The sequence below is a fragment of the Pelophylax lessonae genome (assembly GCF_965119305.1).
Source record: "Pelophylax lessonae genome assembly, chromosome: 10".
In the NCBI taxonomy this organism is placed as follows: domain Eukaryota; kingdom Metazoa; phylum Chordata; class Amphibia; order Anura; family Ranidae; genus Pelophylax; species Pelophylax lessonae.
Window position 1 is genome coordinate 71,854,720 of NC_138777.1, and position 24,025 is coordinate 71,878,744.

Sequence of the window (24,025 nt, forward strand, 5' to 3'; positions counted from 1 at the left end):
GGGCTTCCAAAACTACAGGCCCCAGCATGCAAGGCGAACGTCAGCGGGGAAGCCATACCCAGGGGAGAGAAGGCTAGCATGTAGAACGCGCCCTCCCAACACCCATCAAGGCCCGTACAAACGATAAGAAAATCAGAAGGGAAATTTTGTCCGACGAACAAACTGCCGATTTTCGGATTGTTAGTATAGTACTTTCGACAGCCGACTCCGACTTTTCGGCCGAAAAAATCCTGATGTAATCCTGATATCATTTTTGTCGTACGTCAACACAACGACCGATTTTCGTGTAGTCTAGTCTATACAGAATTCGTCAGACAAAAATCTAAAATCGGAATGATCGGAAGCAAATAACGACCTGGAAAAATTTGTGCACGAAAAATAGCCATTGTATCAAGAAAGAACTTTCGTCTCGTGGCAGGCAAATTCATGTTTGAAATGCAGTGCACATGCTCATCTTGGTTAATGTGAGAAGAATGAAGCTGCTGCTGATAATTGTATATTTTTTAATTAAAGAGGCATGTGTTCTGTTATTATGTTAATGATTTGGCTATTATGCATGTTGCATGTTGTTTATTTATAAAGTTAACTCCACACCATTATCAATGGATTATTAATGGAAAATATCTAACTATTTATGTGTCCCTCTATTATTTATTTCATACATATACATATATTGCTGCCTACTCCAAAGATGCTATATTCTTTAAAAAAAAGATAGGCAAGTATTGTAGGAACCATTTTATTTAGTTGTAAAATAAATTTATACAAAAATAACCATAGAGATCTTCTCATTCAGAAAATATATTGGTGTAACCAAAAGTGCATTCCGTGCTCAAATAACCAAAATAAAACATAATAATCTGGAACATAAAAAACACATCATACATTAAATTAATTTAGAAATGTGCATAGTGGTAATCTTGAGACCATGCTGGTTGGTGGGGATCAGGTGTATATTGCCACTGACTGCCATGCTGCTGTGGTGGCTGTGGTGGAGGTGGAGGTGGTGGTTGGTAGTCTGAAAGGTGTGTGTGTCCATGGATTTTGCCTAGGACACCTTTGTTCAGCACCTGTGGTAGGAGGACCTCAGCCATTTGGCATTGCTCCTCTGACGTAAGGTGCAATTTATTGGCAGTTAGAAAGCCAAAAGAATCTGCCTCATCCGGCTTTCTTTGGAGGACCATAGAGGCCTGGCTTAAGAAAGAAGCAGTGGCCTCCTCCAAGTTTTTTGTTTCTTTCCTTCTTTTTTCTGGAGGTTGTGTTGATACTGGCTGCTCTGATGCCATGCTTCCACTTGGCTCCTCCACATTGACACTTTCCTGTGTTGGAAATTTGTACATTATTATAATGTTATAGTGTATAGAAAACTTCACGTTTGTTCGATTATTTTCACAAAATAACAGACTTTACATTAAGGCAAAATTATTGCCTTGATAATATTTGTTTAGCATCATTATATTTTTTGGAGACAATGGGGGAGATTTACTAAAACTGGAGCATGCAGAATCTGGTGCAGCTGTACATGGTAGCCAATCGGCTTCTAACTTTAGCTTGAACAATTAAGCTTTGACAATAAAACCTAGAAGCTGATTGGTTTCCTTGCAGAACTGCACCAGATTTTGCACTCTCTAGCTTTAGTAAATCTCCCTCAATATATTCTTAAATGCTATACCTGTGTCAAGATTGGCTCCTCTACATCTTCCTCCTGGGTTTCAGCACATGGGCCCTCTGCAGAAGTAGAAGGCAGAGTAGAGAGCAATGGTCTTGGTTCCGACTGTTCAGTCAGGAAGTGCAAGCTCTCAAAGTACCAGAGCCTTGGTGCATACAGTATATAAGGAAGTGGGGGGGGGGGGGGGGGTTGAGCCGCGCTTAGTTGTTAAAAGGCAGCCAGTACATAGGTAAATCAGACCAAATAAAAATAGCTAAAAAGTGTACAGCGCCAAATATAAATTGATAACATATATTAAGAACTCAATAAAGACCAAAGTCCATAAAGTCCATAAACAGGTGCATGAAATCAGTAGTAAGTGAAAAGAGGAAATTCAACAACATACAGCTTAGATCTCAGATCTTGGAGAAACCACGTGTTCTAGTAAAGGATGTCTCCTTACCGGAATGTTTGACCCCCTGTCAAGAGATGTCAAGCAGGCATAGGTCAAAGAGCTGGAAACCCAGAGTACGCGGTATCTCCAATGATAGCTGGCACCAGGTGAATCACACTCGGTCCTTGAATGGTGTTAATCCCAAATGAATTCATATCTCCTAAGTTCTTTCACATAGATGGTTAACGATGCCCCTCCAAAAACAGATGGAACTCAGATGGTGAAGTACGTTTGGTTTATTTAAAATCAGCAAAAACAAAGTAAACTACTCACATGTTAGTATATGACAACAAACATAAATTCCAAGATGGCCACGGCTAGGGGGCGTGTCTGCGTGCGGGCCGGTGTATCTGACGCATTTCGTCATCACATAAGACGTTATCAAAGGGGGAGCCCGCACTAAACAACACGCCTTAATCAGAGTCCCTGGCCGGAAGCCGTGATGACACAATTCCGCCTGCGGTGACTCATCTGAGACGCAAGATGGAACGCACCCGGACCTCCCCTGATATTGCATCATACCCGGGCTTCCGCAACAGAGGAATAAACACCCGGACATATGCGCTCCACCGGGACATATGCGTTCCACAGAGGAGTAGCAAATACCGGAACGCATGCGTTCCACCCCGCCTCATGTTATAATTCCCGGAGACAACATCAGACCTGGATGTAACCAAGCTATCTAATCAAGAAAATAACATTTAAATATATAAAAATGTGTCCAAAATGATTAGATAACTTGGTCACTGATGTGATGAAATCACTGGTTCTTCTATTCCTTCTGTGGAATTTTTTCTCCCCCCCCCCCCCCCCACTTTTTGGACCAAGAGGCGTTTGCGACTTTCTTTGTTGTTTTTAATATGTAGAGTTATAGACATTTTGAGAACTTTTGAGGGAACTTATCGGTGTGTTTCCTTTGTCCATACATGATCTTTTTAGCCTAAACTAGCTCTTATTTACAGAAAATTTGTACTAAGCTCCTGAAGAGTGGATGATAACTCAACGAAACGCGTAGAGCCATAAAATATGAAATATGAAGATTTATCAGGACATGGATTACGCAATATGTATGAAAGAGCCCATGAGCCACTGGATGTATTCTTGCTATGTATTTGATATATATATGCCATTGTATGATATTTGTATCTGCTATTATATATCTATTTATTATGTGTATATGCCTAGCAAGACATTTCCTTTACTACCTTTTGTATGTCCATACCTGAATTGTCTGTATCTGTACTGTGAATATGTAAGATTCTATTTATTCTATTTATTGATTATTGCTGCATGGTCTATTCTTTTATCGTGCAGCAAGAAATATTTTGAAACCATTTTATCTTTATTTTCATATGGATATTTGCAATAGCAACCTACCTCATATAAAGTCCCAATACCACATATTGAAGTGGGGTGTACAAGTGTATTTGTGTCCTGCAACAATATTGCCTCTTTTGCTGAGTTAAGTCTGGTACACACAGTGCCAAACTCACTGGCCAATTTTTTCAACAACTGGTGTGATAAACCAGTGGCCCCCCAATACCACATATTGAAGTGGGGTGTTATCTGAGTATACTTTTACAAGTGTATTTGTGTACTGCAACAATATTGCCTCTTTTTCTGAGTTAAGTCTGGTACACACAGGGCCAAACTCACTGGCCAATTTTTTCAACAACTGGTGTGATAGACCAGTGGCCCCCCAATACCACATGTTGAAGTGGGGTGTTATTTAACAGTATACTTTTCTAAGAGTGTATTTTAGTCCTGCAAAAAATTGGCCTCTCTTGCTGTGTTGACTGTGCTACACACAGTGACAACAGTTACTGGCCAATTATTTGTAGAACTGTTGTAATAAACCTGTGGCCCCCAATACCACAGATTGAAGCGGGGTGTTATCTGAGTATACTTTTACAAGTGTATTTGTGTTCTGCAACAATATTGCCTCTTTTGATGAGTTAAGTCTGGTACACACAGTGCCAAACTCCCTGGCCAATTTTTTCAACAACTGGTGTGATAAACCAGTGGCCCCCCAATACCACATATTGAAGTGGGGTGTTATCTGAGTATACTTTTACAAGTTTATTTGTGTCCTGTAACAATATTGCCTCTTTTGCTGAGTTAAGTCTGGTACACACAGTGCCAAACTCACTGGCCATTTTTTTCAACAACTGGTGTGATAGACCAGTGGCCCCCCAATACTACATATTGAAGTAGGGTGTTATTTAACAGTATACTTTTCTAAGAGTGTATTTTAGTCCTGCAAAGTTGGCCTCTTTTGCTGTGTTGACTGTGCTACAAACAGTGACAACAGTTACTGGCCAATTATTTGTAGAACTGGTGTGATAAACCTGTGGCCCCCCCAATACCACAGATTGAAGCGGGGTCTTATTTACCTTTTTCCAGATATACTGCGATTCTCTAGAGACTTTTGTCACAGGGTAATTAAAAAACATGACAGGCAGAGGAAGAGGCAGACACGTATGCAGGGGTGGTAGGGGTAGGGCAGGAGCAGTAGGCCGGAGCCAAACTGTGAAGTTTTAAAAGTCGCGTGCAATTACGTCAAAGGACGCACCAGACTTGGTTGAGTGGCTCACTCAGCCTTCCTCTTCTGCACCCTCCTCGTCCTCTCTATCTGCACCCTCTTCACTCTCTGCTGTGTGCACCCCCAAGGACACCACCACCACATACCCTCCGCTTGAGTCACTGGAATTATTTTCCGATCCATCACAAGACGTTTGCGATGCGCAGCCATTGTTGGAATCGGATCAGGAAAAGGAGGTAGCAACAGCTGCCACTCAGCAGTCTGACGACAGTATCCAGATCGGCCCAAGGAGGTTGGTCCCCGCTGTTGCTGCCTACTCCGAGGTCTCGAATGTTAGTGGTGGGGAAGGTGATGTGGATGATGACGAGTCTATGGACGTCACGTGGGTGGCCACAAGAGAGGAAGAGGAAGGGAGTTCAGAGGGAGAGACGGACCGGCAGATAGGGAGGAGAGGCAGGCAGAACTTGCATTGCGCAAGAGGTACAAGGCAGATTGTAAATGTATCAGGAGCGAGCCATCAACCATGTACAGTCACATCTGGCGCAACCAGGACACCGGCACATGGCTCTGCAGTGTGGGCTTTTTTTAATGTCTCCGTTGCTGACAACAGTGCTGCCATCTGCAGCCTTTGAAGTCAACGCATAAGTCGCGGTAAGCCCAACACTCACCTAGGGAAAACCGCCTTAAGAAAGCACCTGAACTCCCATCACCGAGCCCAGTGGGAGCAACACCGTCAGAACCCACAAAGCCACACTCCAGGCTCTCACTGTCCAGACCCTTCTCCTCCTTCTCCTCTCTCCTCACATTTGCCCTCCCACTCCACCTTCCATGATGCCGTCGTCACGTTGTTCTGGAAAAAGGCAGGCTTCTGTGGACCAAATGTTGGAGCGGAAAAAAATGATGACGCCGGATAACCCTCTTGCCCAATGTTTGACTGCTGGCTTGTCGGAACTGATAGCCCGCCAACTACTGCCATATCAACTGGTGGACTCGGAGGCCATTCGTAAATGTGTGGCTATTGGAACACCACAATGGAAGGTCCCAGGCAGGAAATATTTCTCGCAGAAGGGCATTCCAGAGCTGTATGGCCATGTTCAGCGGCAAGTGAATATATCTCTGGCACACAGTGTTGGTGCCAAGATACATCTGACCACAGACACATGGTCTAGCAAACACGGGCAGGGAAGGTATATCACTTTTACTGCCCACTGGGTGAACCTTCTGACGGCCGTCAAGCATGTAACCTGTGGCACCCATGTAGATTTAGTTGTACCACCACGGATTGCAAGCAGGCCTGCCTCTTCTTCTCCTCCTCCTCCATCCTCCCTCTCCTCCTCGGCTGACTCCTCCTCTTCCGCTGCTACCGTCTCTTCCACTGTGGCGCCCAAGATCCCCAGAACCTATTCCACATGCCAGGTGAGACGTTGCCATGCTGAGCTGCGTCTGTTGTGCCTGGAAGCCAAGAGCCACACTGGTCCTGCACTCCTTTCAGCTTTGCGTTCACAGGCAGATCAGTGGCTGACACCGCTGAATTTGACAGTTGGTAACGTGGTGTGTGACAACGGTGCCAATCTGCTGAGCGCACTGAAACAGGGCAAAACAACACATGTGACATGCATGGCACACGTCCTGAACTTGGTGGTGCAGTGATTCGTTGCCAAATACCCTTGGGTCCAGGACGTCTTGCGGCAGGCCAGGAAAATCTCGGGCCATTTCCGAAGATCTTACACAGCCATGGCTCGCATTGCTGACATTTAGCGGTGACACAACCTGCCCGTCAGGCGTCCTATTTGTGACTGCCCGACGCGATGGAACTCAACGTTGCATATGCTTGATAGGCTGCTCCAGCAGAAACGTGCAGTTAACAACTACCTGTACGAACTCTGCGGCAGGACAGGTTCTGGGGAGCTTGGGTTTTTTTCACCTCGCCAGTGGCTGCTAATGCGTGACGCATGCAGACTTCTGCGGCCATTCGATGAGATCACCAAACTGGTCAGTCATGGCCAAGGCGCCATAAGTCACATCATACCTTACGCCTTCTTTCTGGAGCGTGCATTGCATCGTGTCATTGATCAAGCCGTCGAGGAGCAGGAGGGTGAGGAATGTTGGATGAATTCCCAGTGGGTGCTACTCCATCTGAGACAAATCAACAGCAGGAAGAGGAAGCAGGAACAGGAGTTAGATTGCTAACTTGTTTCAACTGTGGGGGAGTAGGACATGTTAAAGGAGTTTGTCCCAGCCCAGGAAATGTTGCCTCCAAACCACGTGAGCCAGCGGAAAACTTCAGAGGGCACCGGTGAAGGAGTCGACCAGGTGCCCGCCAGTTTCAAGGGACTCCAAGAGACTCACTGATTCAGGGAATCTGAATCAGGGAGTCAGTTCTAGGTACAACACCCCTAGTTCTATACTCCAAGCTACTGGGAGGAGGAAAATAAATGCACACCGGGCCCAGAGGGGACTGAAATCCAGAAGAAAATGAAGGAAGAAAAGAGCTTGGGTGCAGAGAACTGAACCAGACAAAAAGGCCACTTCAATAGAATTCCCAGCTAACTTGGTCAGGCCTTCCCCTGTAGTCTCCGTCCAGGTAGAAGGAATTTACACAAGAGCCCTCATTGACACTGGGGCTCAAGTGACTCTTCTGTATAGAGATTTTTATGATAAACACCTCACCCATCTACCTCTGCAGAAACTGGAAGACCTGGAGATATGGGGTATCGGGACTCAAAGTTTCCCCTATGATGGGTATCTGCCAATCAAGTTGACCTTTGACCCCCCAGTGGCTGGTAAAGCTGAAACTTTTGACACCCTAGCGGTGGTCTGCCCTCGTCCACCAGGGGCCAGCAGAAGCTCTCTCATAGAAGGGACCAACACGGACCTGGTAAGGTGCCTCTTGACACAACTGGTCCAGGGACAGGATACTCCAACGCCAAGGATTCACCCCATGCTACGGCAGGCCTATCAACGACTAGTATTGGAGCAGAAGACCCCTGCAGAAGGAGTTGGAAGAATCTGGAAGTTGGACAGAATGAAAAAGGTCCTGCAGCCGGGATGGAAGCAGCCAGGCCCTTTTATCATCTTTGAATCAGGTCCACAGGAAGAACAGAGAGGGATAGAAGGAATCCCTGAAGTTATCCCTTTGAAGGTGTTACAGAAAAATCATGGAAGGGTTATAGTGAGTGCCAGAAACACCTCTACTACACCGGTGAAGGTACCGGCCAGAGTGCTGTTGGGCCAAGTTAACCCGGCTACCCCAGTTGCCCCATCTGATCTTGAAAAGGAGGAAAGGGGTGAAGTTGTCATAGACGAGCTCTGCTCTGGAAACGCTGCCCTCCCACCAGAATGGGTGAAGAGGGCCAAGGCACAACTTGCTCGATGGAGAGAAATATTTTCTAAGGATGAGATCGTCGTGGGATGCACCAGGAGTGCCACTCATAAGATCCGCCTGAGTGAGGACAAACCTTTCAGGAAAAGAGTCCGGCGAGTTCCCTTAGGTGACTTAGAAGATCTACGTCAGCAGCACGCAGAACTCAAGAAGATTATCCGAGAATCCAGGAGCACATACGCTTCTCCGATAGTGGTAGTCCGGAAGAAAAACGGATCTCTGAGGCTTTGTATTGACTACCGAACACTGAGCAGAAGAACCATCCCAGACCAGTATACCACTCCTCGAATTGAAGACGCCCTACAGAGCCTGTCAGGGGTGAAGTGGTTCAGTGTGATGGACTTAAAGAGTGGGTATTATCAGATCCCCATGCACCCTGAAGATCGGGAGAAGACAGCCTTCATCACCCCTGTGGGATTCTTTGAGTTCAACCGCATGCCTCAGGGGTTGTCAGGGGCCCCTGCTACCTTCCAAAGGCTGATGGAAAGGACTGTTGGAGATATGAATTTGATAGAGGTACTGGTATACTTGGATGATGTTATTGTGTTTGGCAGAACTTTGAAAGAACACGAGGAGAGGTTGGAAAAGGTCCTGAAGAGGCTACATGAAGAAGTGCCAGTTCTATCAGTCTTCGGTCCATTACCTGGGCCACATCGTGTCTGCAGAAGGGGTGGCCACCGACCCGGACAAGCTGTCGCCTCCTGGCCAAGACCTACAAATGTGACGGAACTTCGGTCGTTCCTGGGCTTTTGCTCCTATTACAGGAGGTTTGTGGAGGGGTTCGCCAAGATTGCCCGACCCCTCAATGAGTTACTAAAGAACGAAGAAGATGACATTCCTGAACTGGTCAAGCCGGTGAAGTCCACCATGGGACCCTGGAAGGCTAAAGAGTCCATCCAGGGTCAGTGGACCCCAGAATGTGAAGAGGCCTTCATTCAGTTGAAAAAGAATCTAACCACTGCCCCTGTGTTGGCCTACGCAGACCCCACGAAACCATATGAACTACATGTCGATGCCAGCCGAGATGGGCTGGGTGGGGTACTCTACCAGGAGCATGAGGGTCACCTGCGACCCGTTGCTTACGTGAGCAGGAGTCTGCTACCTGCTGAAAGGAATTATTCTACCCACAAACTTGAATTCCTGGCCTTAAAGTGGGCAGTGGTCGACAAACTGAAAGATTACCTGTACGGAGCTGAATTCATAGTCAAGACGGATAATAATCCACTTACCTATCTGTTGACTACAGCCAAGCTGGATGCCACAGGACATAGATGGTTGGCCGCCCTCTCTAGCTTTAAGTTCAGCCTGAAGTATCGGCCAGGAGTTGGGAACAGGGATGCAGACGCCCTATCCAGAATGTTGCATGTACCACACGAACCTGATGGAGAATGGACCCACTTGGCTCCAGAAGGGGTGCGTGCTCTATATCAGGGAACTGAACTTCGATCCAGAGGAGGATCAAGAGCTGAGGAGATTGGGGTTTCAGCTGTTGGAGTACCCAAATTCTATTGCAGGGTGACCCAAGTCGAAGGGGAAGATTTACCCCAGCTGTCCAAAAGGGACTTGAGGAAGGAACAGCAAGAAGACCCTCTGGGAAAACTTCTGTTGGAAGCCTTGGAGATCCAGGGCCCTGAGTTACTTCTAACAGGCTCTCCTCAAGGGGCCCGTCTGTTGCATAGAGAATGGACCCGGCTACAGATCCGAGAGGGGGTGGTCTACCAAAGAGGCCCATCGGAAGACCTGGAGGAGAAGTGGCAACTGTTCTTACCAGCTAAATACAGGGAGAGAGTCCTGGTTGCTCTTCATGATAATCATGATCATTTGGGACCTGAAAGAACATTTCAGCTTGTCAGAGACAGGTTCTATTGGCCCTGTATGCGGGCCAAAGTCGAAGGATACTGTCATCCTTGTGTTCGATGTATACAAAGGAAGACCCTGCCACGTCAAACTGCCCTAATGGGCCCTCTGCAAAGCCAGGGACCCATGGAACTGGTGTGCATTGATTTCCTTTGCCTAAAGCCTGATCTAAGTGGTCAAGGGAATGTCCTTGTGGTAACAGACCACTTTACTAGATACGCCCAAGCCTTCCCAACAAAGGACCAGAAGGCCTCAACGGTAGCCAAAGTTCTTGTAGAGCAGTTCTTTGTACACTATGGGTTACCACAACGCCTCCATTCAGATCAGGGAAGAGATTTTGAAAGCAGACTGATAAAGAGACTGTTAGATCTGTTAGGCATCCAAAAGACGAGAACTACTCCCTACCACCCACAAGGAGATGTCCAGACTGAACGGTTTAACAGGACTCTTTTACACATGTTGGGGACTTTGAGCTCAGAGAAGAAACAGCATTGGGGCAAACATGTAGCTGCCATTGTGCATGCCTACAACAGTACTGTCAGTGATGCTACTGGATATTCCCCATATCGTCTAATGTTTGAACGAGAAGCTTGGTTGCCAGTGGACTTGGCTTTTGGCATCTCGCCCGATCACACCTCTTTAGCATCGCACAAGGGATATGTGGACCGATTGAGGAAGAGTCTAAAAACGGCCTATGATAAAGCTCAAGCAACATCTGATCAACGGGGGCTGAGGAATAAAAGGAATTTTGACTTAAAAGTTCGGATCCAAGACTTGCAGCCCGGGGACAGGGTATTGTTGAGGAACTTGGGTGTCCCTGGAAAACACAAGTTGGCGGACCGTTGGAAGTCCCAACCTTATGTCATCTGCAAGCAGCTACCAAACCTTCCTGTGTATCAAATTTGGCCCGAAGGAAGTGTGGGTCCAATAAAGACATGGCATAGGAACCATCTACTACCTCTCTCTGAAGCAGTTCGCATGCCTCCTGTCGTAGATTCGTCGGAGTCCCCTTCGACCTCTCGCATGTCCAGACCAGTCACCAGATCTCAGTCGACACTCCCAGATGTCAGGGATGGGGATTCTCCAATCGAAGATCTGGAAGATGAAGAGGAGGTACCTGACTGGATGTGGTCATCTCAGTTACCAGAACCCACAACTGCCTCCCTGTCTTCATCTGAATTGGCTGAAAGAGGAACCCTTCGGGCAGAAGCCCCTGAATTCGTACCTTTCCACATGCTTTCAGACGAAGTAGCTGATGATGAAGATCCTGAGGAGGAGGTTGCGCCTTTCTCTGAAGAATTGACCGCTCTTGAAACCTTAGAGTCCTGTGTGTTGGAACATGAGGAAGAGGCCCTTGAAGAATCCCCAGAAGTGGCTGATCCTAGTACCTTTGAGATTGTGACTCCCAAAGAACAGAGGGAAAGAAGAGTCATTCACCCATCCAAAAGACTGACTTATGACCAATTGGGTGAATGCTCGGAAGAAGCTATCCTTACTTCCAAACAAACTCTTGATCAGCCTAGTTCTTCCACCGCAGATTTGGTGGAGGACAACCCTAGCTCACCCCCAGGCACATCTGTACAAGCCACTCAAGTGTCAGGGGTTTGTGAACAGAATCACCGTGCCTGCCCCGACAATTGGTGGGAGGTTTCTTTGTCGAACCTGTGTTGTAATATGCAGTTGTTGAGTTTGATCTCTGCTTATAAAAGGGAAGATGATTCACTGTTATGCACATGTTAATGTTTTCTTTTTGTGTACTGCCAACATATGTACCGGAGTACATGCTGATGTCCTCTTTGGGGACCAAAGTTTCTCAAGTGGGGGGAGTGTGTAGCAGAGTTTTCCCCTTTACATTGTGCATAAGAAGACTGTATGACCTTTTGTAGGAACTCGGCTCCATCTAGTGGCCAAAATGCCACATTGCAGCTGTTCTGTGATTTCCTGTCAGGGGATTTATTAAACGATATCATCCACAATTCCGTTGGAGTGCCATGGTGCATTGCCCCACCGCACGGCATTCTGGGAAAAGCTTTAAAAGGGAAGAGAGAAGCCAGGCTCGGTCTCTTATCCCAGATCTCTTCTTACAACACGGAGACAGCAGCCAGCCTTGTGAATTGATGCTGCAGACTATGCCTGAAGCCTGGGCCCGAAGTGACTAAGTGAAGGCGTCTCATCTTGAGCCAGGGAGCCTTTCTACATAACTCATCGATGCTCTGCAGAGATTGGCGTCACTCACAACCAACAACAAGGGCAGCTGGTGACAGAGACCGGAGGAGAAGAGTTCCTGTGGTGCCGCCCGGCTGGTGAGAGGGCACCTGCCCAAAAACTGACTCTATCTACCAAAGAAGTAACTTTAGTCAGCGTTAGCCTTAGAGTAGTAGAAGGCAATATACCGGTTGGCCCAGTATATCTCCCCAGAAGATTCATAGATAAACATCTATATCCACCTAAGAGCCGTCCGAGGCCTACATCTCCCACAGAGGTTTTACCTCCAAACCTGCACAGACACCCCGCGGTGATTACTAACTGTTTGCTGCCATTCTCTCTCTTGATCATCCATCCTCAATGTGGATCACAAATCACAGTGCACCTACGTTGCTAGCGAAGATATAGAGAAGAAACAGCGGAAACCGCATGTGGGACTCAGGTAGGTCTGTCTGTCTGGTTCTGTGTCTAGTTGAATGCTGAGCCTCATTTCCAAAAGTATAATCGTGATTCAGATGGTGGTCCTATATGCTCTGAGACATTTCCTGAAGTACTTAATGTGCCCTTGGGGAGTGATATCACAGTATTTATCTTATCCTTGATCAACTGATCAGTTTACCCTTTTACGAAGTCATATTTTACTGTATCGAAACTGTCTATTTGGTTTACAGTAAATCATTTTCTGTTTAAAAGCAAGCTTGTGTGTGGTCACATTGTGTTATCCAGAAGGACTGCAGCTGGAGAGCGGTAACAGGTCATTATTATTTATTGAAGTGTTATACAGTAATCTCCCGCTACATCGCGGTTCAGTTTTTGCGGTCCCGGTAATTTGCGGTTTTTTTTGTAATGTTATTTTACTATATAAATCATTAAAAATGAAAGATTTTTGTGTTTTTCATAGCTCTTGCTCTGTCTCTAAGTATCTTTTATGTGTTTAAATGAGTTTCTATTGTTTTAAAAGTGTGTTTAAAGACCTTAAAATGCTTCTACACGTACAGTGACAGTAAAAAAATCATCCCTACAATGCATTTTAATAGGGTTTTTCTATTTCGCGGAATTTCACTTTTCGCGGCTGGGTCCGGAACGTAACCCCCGCAATGGAGGGGGGTTTACTGTATTCCAATCTGTGTTCTCCTGTAGCCATTTGGTATTCCAGTCCTATTCTGGGTCAGTTGTGCCTAGGGAGGGTTCGAGCCAATTCTGTGGGTTGTTAGGCAGGACGTAGACCCAAAAATCTAATCAGCAGCTCCTGTGGGGGTGGTGCTACACATGCATTGTATTATGTTTTTATTTTTACATTTTGGATTAATGTTGTGTTTTCACACTTTTTTTAGATTTTTTTCAGGGGTATTTTTTGTCCCCAAATCGTTGAGGTGCAAGAGGTGTCCAAATATTGTAAAAAATTTTCAACAGGGCTCCTCTGCATATGACTATTTTTGTTTAGTAAAAAATAATAAGAGTTTAAGAACTGTTTTGGCGTAAAATTTTGTTACATGCCTACTGAACGAAGTTCCCACAAATTCTAAGGAAGCTAGATGTTCTCACCCAAGAGAGTCTGGTGTTAAAGCACTTTACAACAGCCTAACCCTTAACCTTACCCTAACCCTAACCCTAACCCTTACCCTTACCCTAACCCTTACCCTAACCCTAACCCTGGGAATGTGTTTTAATAAAAAATGTTTTCATACAACAATGTGTGATATAATACTTCTTTGCCTAATATCTGTCATCTTCAAAAGTTGCCTAATTTAAGTTGACAAACTTGCTCTTTGTACATGTTGTGCACTCAAATTGTAGCTTGCCAGTGGCATCAGGAGGTGGAGGGTGCGCTAGAGGATATGGATTGGGGGGTGCTTTGGGAGGAGATAGGACTTTTGTTAGTCAAGGGAAGTGGATCATCACCTCTCCCAAAGCACCCCCCAATACATATCCTCTTCACACCAGAAAACACACCCCCTTTAAATGCAGTGGCCAAGGCTTACGCATATAGGGGGACAGCAAGGCTAGAGGATGGCTAAAACAGGGATCAGTCATCCTCAGATAATTCCTGAAGTCATCAGGATTATTTTCTTGTAGCTCCCGCAGCAAGGACATGTGGGAAAATTGCTCACGGTTGAGCAACCACTTTTTGGACCAGGAGCTCCTCTGTTGTTTTTTCTTGCCAAGAACTCGGCTTAGAGTTATTACTCCCAGCCCGACAACAGCAAGAGTAGCATCATCTGTCATCATATTTGGTCCTCGAACGATGTCTCAGATTATAGCGAAATGTCGCTTACCAAACAAATGCTACCGAAATCAGCGAAACATGCCCAGAAGGGTCACGTCCACAAACTCACTTCCTCTTTTGTAACGTAGTACGTAGCTACGTAGCTACGTAATCTTTTGTCGGACGACAAAATTCTGGCAGTCTAGACATTCCAACATCATGGACACGCACTCTCGACAAAAGACGGACGATCGGTCGGCCGAAATTCGTAGTGTGTGTACGGGGCTTCAGAATCACAAAGCTGGACGCAATTTATACATAGTATCTAGCCAAAAAATAGCATCTGTGTGGATACTCCTAATCTATTGTGGTCATAGGAGTCAGATCTGGTGGTGTCTGTAAAAAAAAAAAAAAAAAGGGGGGGGGGGGAGAAAAGACATTGGTATATACATAAAGCAATTAAAATGCAATTAAGCACAGAAGGGAATATAATCTTTGCCTAGCAAATAAACATAGCGGTTTTTGTAGAAAAACATTTATACAATACTTTAAGAAGTACAACGGTAGAAATAATGTAGTATTACAATTAATATGCCTTTTTGTATATAGAAAAAGAATATATATATACACATTGTCAATGCTATTGTACATAGGAACACTCACATAGGCAGAAATATATATCAGGGAACAGGCCCAGACTGGCCATAGGGCAAACCGGGCACATGCCCGGTGGGCCGGGGCTGCCTGTCGGGACTCGGGAACGCATGCCATTCTGGCTCTGAGTCCCGACTACCTAGGCAGCGGCTTGGGCCGGCACAGCTCTCCCGGCCTCTCTGCGGCAGCCTCAGCTGCTGGAGCTCATAGACCAGCCGTACTCTGACACTGACAGGCATCATCAGCGAACTACAACTGCCAGCATGCAGCGCGGTCCTCACGCACCTTCCCAGCCAGTCATTGAGCAAGCGGGTGGCTGGCCCCTCCTCGGAGCTCTGTGTCACTGACTGCTGGCAGCCTGGCTATGACTTCTAGTTCTAGTTCTTAGGAGTGGGGCGATAAAAGTGAGCCTGGACTGGACTGGAGTGTGGTCCGAAGTGAGGGCAGTGCTGGCAGAGATGGGGCAGGACAAGACACCGACATCTTCCCGGACACTGGAGCTCTTCCAGCATCAAGGAGCTCTGGAGCTGCTGGTCTTCAACTTTGGAGGAGACCCCTTCAGCCTAATGTCAGGAAAAGTTTCTCTGCACCTGCAGGACCAGGGCCTGGACTGCTGACAAAGTAAGTGCCACCATGCCAGCCTATTTTTCCACAGGATTCATGATGAAAGCATGCTTTTTACACAATGTGAGTAAGGTGTCCGGAATTCAAAGTGTATATATGATTTTTTTAACACTGCACTGCATTTACCCAGCTTGTACTAAATATACCACAATTACAATCACACACAATATATATATATATCATTTTTTTATGTGTGTTTGTAATTGTGGTATATGTAGTACAGCCTAGGTAAATGCAGTGCAGTGTTAAAAAAATCATATATACTTTATATGCAGGACACCTTTTGGGTATATATACATACACTGTGGGAGAACTACCAGGGTCGCAGCAGTCGCACTTGGGACTGGGCCCTGGAGTTTCGCCACTATGGGGGGCCCTGCCTGTTCAATCACTGTAGGAGGCCGCATGTTCCCCAACGGTGGCGGGGGGGGCCCACCATTAAAGGATCACCCGCCAAAGGGGGAAGGGGGGGTAGGGTGCTCGCCCGCCTGCTGCCTATTGCTGCAGAATCCATCCACTGATCTCTGGAGGCAGAGCAGAAAGTCAGCTAACAGCCAATAGAATGGCCATCCCTCTGCCTGATCCCCCCCTTCCACCACCATTTCTCTGCTTAATCCCACCCCTCCACCGCCATCCCTCTGCCTGATCCCATCCCTCCCACCGCCATCCTTCAGCCTTATCCCATCCCTCCGCCTAAACCCATCCCTCCCACCGCCATCCCTCTGCCTGATCCTGTCTCTCCCACCGCCATTCCTCTGCCTGATCCCATCTCTCCAGCTGCCATCCCTCTGCCTGATACCATCCCTCCCACAGCCATCCCTCTGCCTGATCCCATTCCTCCCACCATCATCCTTCAGCCTTATCCCATCCCTCCCTTCATCCCTCCCACTGCCAACCCTCTGCCTCATTCCATTTCTCCCACCGCCATCCCTCTGCCTGATCCCATCTCTCCCACCGCCATCCCTCTGCCTGATTCTGTCTCTCCCACTGCCATCCCTCTGCCTGATCCTGTCTCTCCCAACGCCATGCCTCTGCCTGATCCCATCTCTCCCTCTGCCATCCCTCTGCCTGATCCTGTCTCTCCCACCGCCATCCCTCTGCCTGATCCTGTCTCTCCCAACGCCATCCCTCTGCCTGATCCCATCTCTCCCACTGCCATCCCTCTGCCTGATCCTGTCTCTCCCACTGCCATCCCTCTGCCTGATCCCATCTCTTCCACCGCCATCCCTCTGCCTGATCCCATCTCTCCCACCGCTATCCCTCTGCCTGATCCCATCTCTCCCACTGCCATACCTCTGCCTGATCCCATCTCTCCCACTGCCATCCCTCTGCCTGATCCCATCCCTCCCACCGCCATCCCTCTGCCTGATCCCATCTCTCCCACTGCCATCCCTCTGCCTGATCCCATCCCTCCCACCGCCATCCTTCAGCCTTATCCCATCCCTCCCATCATCCCTTTGCCTAAACCCATCCCTCCCACCGCCATCCCTCTGCCTGATCCCATCCATTCCACCACCTTCCTTCTGCCTGATCTTATCCCTCCCACTGCCTGATCCCAACTCTCCCACAGTCATCCCTCTGCCTGTTCCCATCCCTCCCACAGCCATCCCTCTACCTTATCCCATCCCTTCCACCGCCTTCCATCTGCCTGATCTTATCCCTCCCACAGCCATCCCTCTGCCTGATCCCATCCCTCCCACAGCCATCCCTCTGCCTGATCCCATCCCTCCCACTGCCATGCCTCTGCCTGATCTCATCCCTCCCTCTGCCTGATCCCTATCCCTCCCACCACCATCCCTCTGCCTGATCCCTATCCCTCCCACCACCATCCCCCTGCCTGATACCTATCCCTCCCACCACCGCCCCTCTGCCTGATCCCATCCCTCCCACAACCGTCCCTCTGCCTGATCCCATCCCTCCCACCGCCATCCCTCTGCCTGATCCCATCCCTCTGCCTGATCCCATCCCTCCCACCGCCATCCCTCTGTCTGATCCCATCTCTCCCACTGCCATCCCTCTGCCTGATCCCATCCCTCCCACCGCCATCCCTCTGCCTGATCCCATCTCTCCCACTGCCACCCCTCTGCCTAAACCCATCCCTCCCACCGCCATCCTTCAGCCTTATCCCATCCCTCTCATCATCCCTTTGCCTAAACCCATCCCTCCCACCGCCATCCCTCTGCCTGATCCCATCCCTTCCACCACCTTCCTTCTGCCTGATCTTATCCCTCCCACTGCCTGATCCCAACTCTCCCACAGTTATCCCTCTGCCTGTTCCCATCCCTCCCACCACCGTCCCTCTGCCTGATCCCATCCCTCCCACCACCGTCCCTGTGCCTGATCCCATCCCTCCCACCGCCGTCCCTCTGCCTGATCCCATCCCTCTGTGTAAGTCATATATCATAAGTCAAAACATGAGAGAAAAACAGTGAGGGAGGGAAGAATGTCATGGCATCAGATTTGGACAGAAGAGAGAAGTGTTAGTTGGCTACGGCCTTTTTGTTGTTGTTATTATTGGAGGGATCCCAGATCACTGAAGTATAAAGAAATGCATTTCCAAGTATATCCCTCTTGCACTTCTATAAATCCCATTCAAAGCCACCTGAAATGAAACCGGGAAGTGTTCTCTCCTCTTTTTTCATCTACATTTTTACCTAAGTATCAATTTTTATTTTATTTTTTATTTTTTTTATCCGAATGGCTGAGCAGACAACAGGATATGACCACAATGATATATATGGAGACACTAGGTGGTGCAGGAACACACAGATGCAATCAATCCACCAATTAAGGTGAGTTCCTCTGTGCACATATATATGGAGACACTGTTTGCCTCCGTTCCACAGCACTACTTAACACTGAGAGGCTTTCCCCTCCTTGCTGTCACCATACAAACAAAATACTACTACTGGGTGAGTTGTCAGCTATCCCTCCTCTTTATATGCTGGGATCTTTTTGATCTCTACTTTTATTACTTTCTTTCTTTTAATATAATAATAATATTGTAGGTACTGATCCCTTCCGTTTGCTGTGCTCCTTGTGAGCGTTATCCGGGTGCCATTATCTGGAGGTGAATGTTGGCGCATAAGGGCCCTGGTGTCTCCCATATTTTCCTTTTCTTCCCCCAGCCAGCTGTACTCCTATGGGGGTTTGGTTTTTCCAAAAAATACTCTTTGATAAACCGGTTTGAAACCAGGCCCATAAAGAAAGCCACTGAAAAAGGCGTCCAAGGGGCTATCTGGCGTGTAATAATGCACATCTTGATCTGTGGTGAGTGTCCTGTATTTATAAAAAATCGATGTACATATATACATATCCATCTATGATGGCCTCTTTATTGTGCCCATATAGTGATGGATAACTACTTGTATATTCTCCATTCCTGGATACATTGTGATACACATGTTCAATTCTTAATTCCCTGAAGAAGGAATCATTTGTTAGATTCCGAAACATGTTGGACATTTTCATTGCATGAAGAGCTAGTGACCACACTCATACACACTGGTTTGCATGCCTTTGAATTGAACACAGTTTCCCATTGTATTGTGTTTTTATGTATATGTATATGTATTCTATGATATTTTGTACATCTTTCTGTGCTTTGTTTAAAAATGTATTAATAAATACTACTTTTTATCTACTTCTGTACTTTTTTCACTTACTATACTAACTACAGCTCTACCCAATCAAAATTCCCCTGGGACACCCCGTTTTTGATTTCTCTGTATGTGTTTGCATGTGTGTGTATACATGTGTTTGTATGTATTTTACTTTTATTCCTGACCCCCCCCCTATCTATTCCTTACCCCCTATTCCTGTACTATCAGAACTGCGTTTTTAGGGCTTGTTTCTAATAGCAGCAAGGACTGACGCTCCTCTGAAAATCAATCCATGCTCAGATCACTTTTCAGAGGCATTTGACAGGGGGTAAAGAGGCCTCCTCACCACCAGTTTTAACCCCGTAAATGCAGCATCATGTGCAATACACACAGCTGAGGGGTGGTTCCAGTTCAGCTCCATTCATCTGGGGGTATACTTCCAGCTGCAGCCACAGCATATGCACACCACCAGTTGGTGTGTGTGTGTGTGTATACATGTTTGTATATGTGCGTTTTAATGTGTATGTTACATTTAATCCTTACCCCCTATTCCTATACTATCCGAACTGCATTTTTAGGGCTTGTTCCAAATAGCAGCAAAGACTGACGCTTCTCTGAAAAGATCACTTTTCAGAGGCAATTGACAGGCGATAAAGAGGCAAATGTTGCCTTCTCACCACTTGTTTTACCCTGGTAAATGCAGCATCACCACACCGCAACCAATTTTCCCTTTAAGCTGCGCGCATGCGCAGCAGCGCAGTCTAATTGACGGTCCTGCGCAGCACAAAGTCAGACGGCAGAGCTGCAGACGGCGTAAAGACGGTGAAGGTAGTGAGCTGAGCAGTGCGCCCCGAGAGCCCGCCCATTGTGTGACAATAGCGAATGGAAATTCGCTATTGTCACACGGATCCTCCTTCTGGCCAATCAGGGAGCGGGTCTCTGGCATCTCTGCATTTATTGGGGGCAATGCTGTGGGCACTCTGCAATTGATCGGGGGCAATGCTGTGGGCACTCTGCAATTTATTGGGGGCACGCTGGTCACTCTGCATTGACGTCCCCCTGCCCCCCCTTCCCCATTGCTCAGTCTAAAGGTTTGCGCTCAGAAATTTTTTTATTTGCTCAGCACAGTAAAAAATTAGAGGGAACATTGACCGCAACTACAGTTGTGGGGTGGTTGCAGTGCAGCCCCATTTACCTGGGGGTATACGTCCAGCTGTGTACACCCCCAGTTGCTGCCTCTGCAGCTGGGGGTTATAAAAACAGATCAAGCATGTCGTTTTACCGCCCCCCACCCCAAACCTCACATGTAAACAAGCCCTTGGTTCAAATCTGTATGGCTGCATGCTGCCTCACCTGCAGAAATGCAGGGAAAGAAGTCCCCGAACCTTTATAAAAAAAAAAAGAGCCGCACCAAAAACCCCCCTACATTTGATGCTTGGGGTACCAATAGTAATGAATGCCACTCCTAAAGAGCAGAGCATTTGTCTGCCTGTCAGGTTTTACGTGCATTCCGTAACACACAGTAGCATGAATCAAGTATTGGACAGGGGTGCCTCAAGACTGAAAATACTTTTTAGGGGCGCCCTGACTGGAAAAGGTTGAGAAACACTGGTCTAAAGTATTGCTGGAGGTGGAAGGGACAACCTTCACCTCTCAACTATGGGAATTACTTCCCCTAAAAACTGCAAATGTAAGCAAACCCTTACTGTCCGTGGCCCCCCTATTAGGCTGGTTTCACACTGATGCCAGGGCCGGACTGGCCTACCAGTATACCTGGAAATTTCCTGGCAGCAAATTCCCCCTGCCCTGGGGCTGCTAAGACCTATAAAAATGGGCACAGCCAGCCCGACATGCGCCGCCACCGCTAGGGAAGCCCGTACACGTTTGGCTATTCCCGAGCACACGGCGCACGCGCGGTGACGTGTTGGCGCCGGGCAGCACAATTTTTAAATGTAAGGCGCCTCAACAAAAGGAAAGTGAGACTCCTCCGCAGCTCCTGCATCTCCTCAGGATTTTGCAGTGCTGCAGGCATGGTACAGGAGATTCTCCTGCACCATGCCTACAGCCCCTGCATCTCCTGCACCATGCCTACAGCCCCTGCATCTCCTGCACCATACCTACAGCCCCTGCATCTCCTGTAGCATGTCTGCAGCCCCTGCATCTCCATTTAAAATGCTCCAATGTCGTTTTAGGGTCTATTACAGTCTCTTTAACTTTAGGGGCAGTTAGATATCGGCTACAGTCGCACAGAAATCGCTTTGTCAATGTCCACAAAAGTCATGTAAAGGGCTGCAAATTTTTTGGTATTGCTGTGCGGTGCACTAAAAAGGGGGGGTGGGTGGGTAATCCACAGTATAATATACTTTGTAGAAAGCATATTATTGTGGATTAGTACTATTATTGTGCTGCTTTGTGACAGGTGTGGTGGTGAGACTGAGCGTTTCTGCAGCAACACTACACACAGTGACAAAAGCACTTATAATGTATTATAACTGGTGTGATAGACCAATTGCCCCCCACTGCCATATATTGAACTGGGGTGTTATCTGAGTAAACTTTCAAGTGTATTTGTGTCATGCAACAATATTGCCTAGTTTGCTGAGTGAAGTCTGGTACACAGCGCCTAACTCACCAATGCTCCCCCTCCCCCCCCAATGCCACATGAGAAAGTTTACTCAGATAACATCCCACATAAATATATGGCATTGGGGGGGAGCATTGGTGTAGCACACCAGTTCAAAAAATTGGCCAGTGAGTTTGGTGCTGTGTACTGTCGGGACTATTGGGGGTGAGTGATTCAAATAATAATAGGTAATTAAATAATAGAAAAAAAAAATGGATCTTTAAAAAGCCATGTATATTTCATATTATGCATAAGAGATTCTGAATGGTGCAGCCTGGTGTCCATCTTGTTTTTAGGGTGAAATAAAGTTCATTTTCAAAATGTCTCTTACAAGCTTACAAGAGAGCATAGAATTTCAACAATAGGGTTCTATACTTTCAGCAGACATTTCTATTTTCTTTTGTCATAAATAAGTTGATACCTTGACATCTCTATCAGATAAGACTTGGTCAGTCTGATACCAGATGTTAAGGGGATGGTAGTGCCAGCCTGTCTATAAGTATTTAACAATGGACAATACCCCAGTCTATTCTAGCAGACATTTAAAGATGAACCATATAAGTTTTTATAGATACATTATTATATGTGAGAAGATATTAGCCATAATTATGTCATTATATTATGTAAGGCATATACATATATATTTAGGAATGTTATATCATATTTTGGGTTTATATTCTCATAGTAGTAATCTTACTTAAACTTAAAACTAGAGTGAATACTAATTACTTCATTTTAAGGCATGTGGTAGGAGTGTTTATATAAGAATTGCTTTGGACTAGTTTAGTGCTCAAGGTGTCGTAAATTCTACCAACCTAGACTATGTCTGACAGCCCTATGGCATGGTCAAATAAGTAATTGCTTTTCACTAGCCGACAGGTCAAGAGGTCATCAGATAAGAAGAGTGGTAATTGTTCTAATTATGTTAAATACAAAATCTAATGAACGGTACGATACTGCCCTCTGCAGACAAAATACCAGGTGCAGTCTTGAGATAATTTTAGATATTCCCATATAAAAATATTACATTGTGTTTAATATAGTTATTGAAATGGCATTACTTGCCAAGGTGAATGATGGAGATACAGATGGATGTTTATGTATGTACTGGGAGTTTGGACAAAGTTTTATATGTGTTTTATGATTACTCTTACATATAGAGAAATCATCCTTATTTTATTATACCAAGTATTGGGTTAATTATCAAAAGAGGTGTGTCTCTGACCTCACCAGTTTAGGTATAGAATATCCCGACCAATTGGGATAATGTTTCATCCCTCTGGGTTTTACTTATGGTAATTTTTATAGCTCTTTGTTCTTACCATATAAAAGAACAACCCAGATGAGAGAGAAGACACACATTACACTGGCTATCAGACAATACACTAACATCACACACACTATTACATTCCTCGATAGACTCATCCAGACATACTCTATTTGTCCATCATTCATCTGAAACTTGAAGGGAAGCCACCATCTTAAGACTGGCATCCATCTTAGGACTCTGGTAACGCCCATTTGAAGCTAGCGGCCATCTTAAGTGTGGTAATTATGCCTTGCTATGTTATTTGATTTTATTCAACAATTGTTTATTCCTTCCTTATATGTTTTATATTGCATATTTAAGGGTCATGAGATTACAATCCCAGCCGTATAAGCCATAGTATATTTTTCTCTAAAAAGCTGATTTTTGTTTTTATACATTTTTATTAATATCAGATTAAGTGCATTATTTGCAATTTTAAGTCTTCCGTTTTGCATGGCTTATTCTCACTCATCTGCAGTGAAGTGACTTTTGGGCTATGCATTGCGCAGACCATTGTAGTCTGTTTATATAGAACATTTATTTATGGCTTGTGCTTTACCTGGGGAAATGGTAATCTTACTTTCATTTTGGTTTCACTTTCACTTTGTTTTACTTTCACTTTCATTATTGAGCTAAACATCACATTGCATTGATTATTTGAAGTTAGTATTTTTCTGTAGAGTTATCTTTTTGTGTCACTTCTTGTTTGATCATATATTGTGATTTACATGTCTTGAGGATAAATATTTTTATATATATTCCATACTGTAGACTGTATTCACTAAGATTGGTATATGCTTTTAAAAAGAAATTAATCAATTAAAAAGAATTCACGACATTGATTTATGGCAATAGGTGAAGACTCTCCTTTTTCACAGATCTTTGCTTATTAACCATGAATAAATACACTGCTATATTC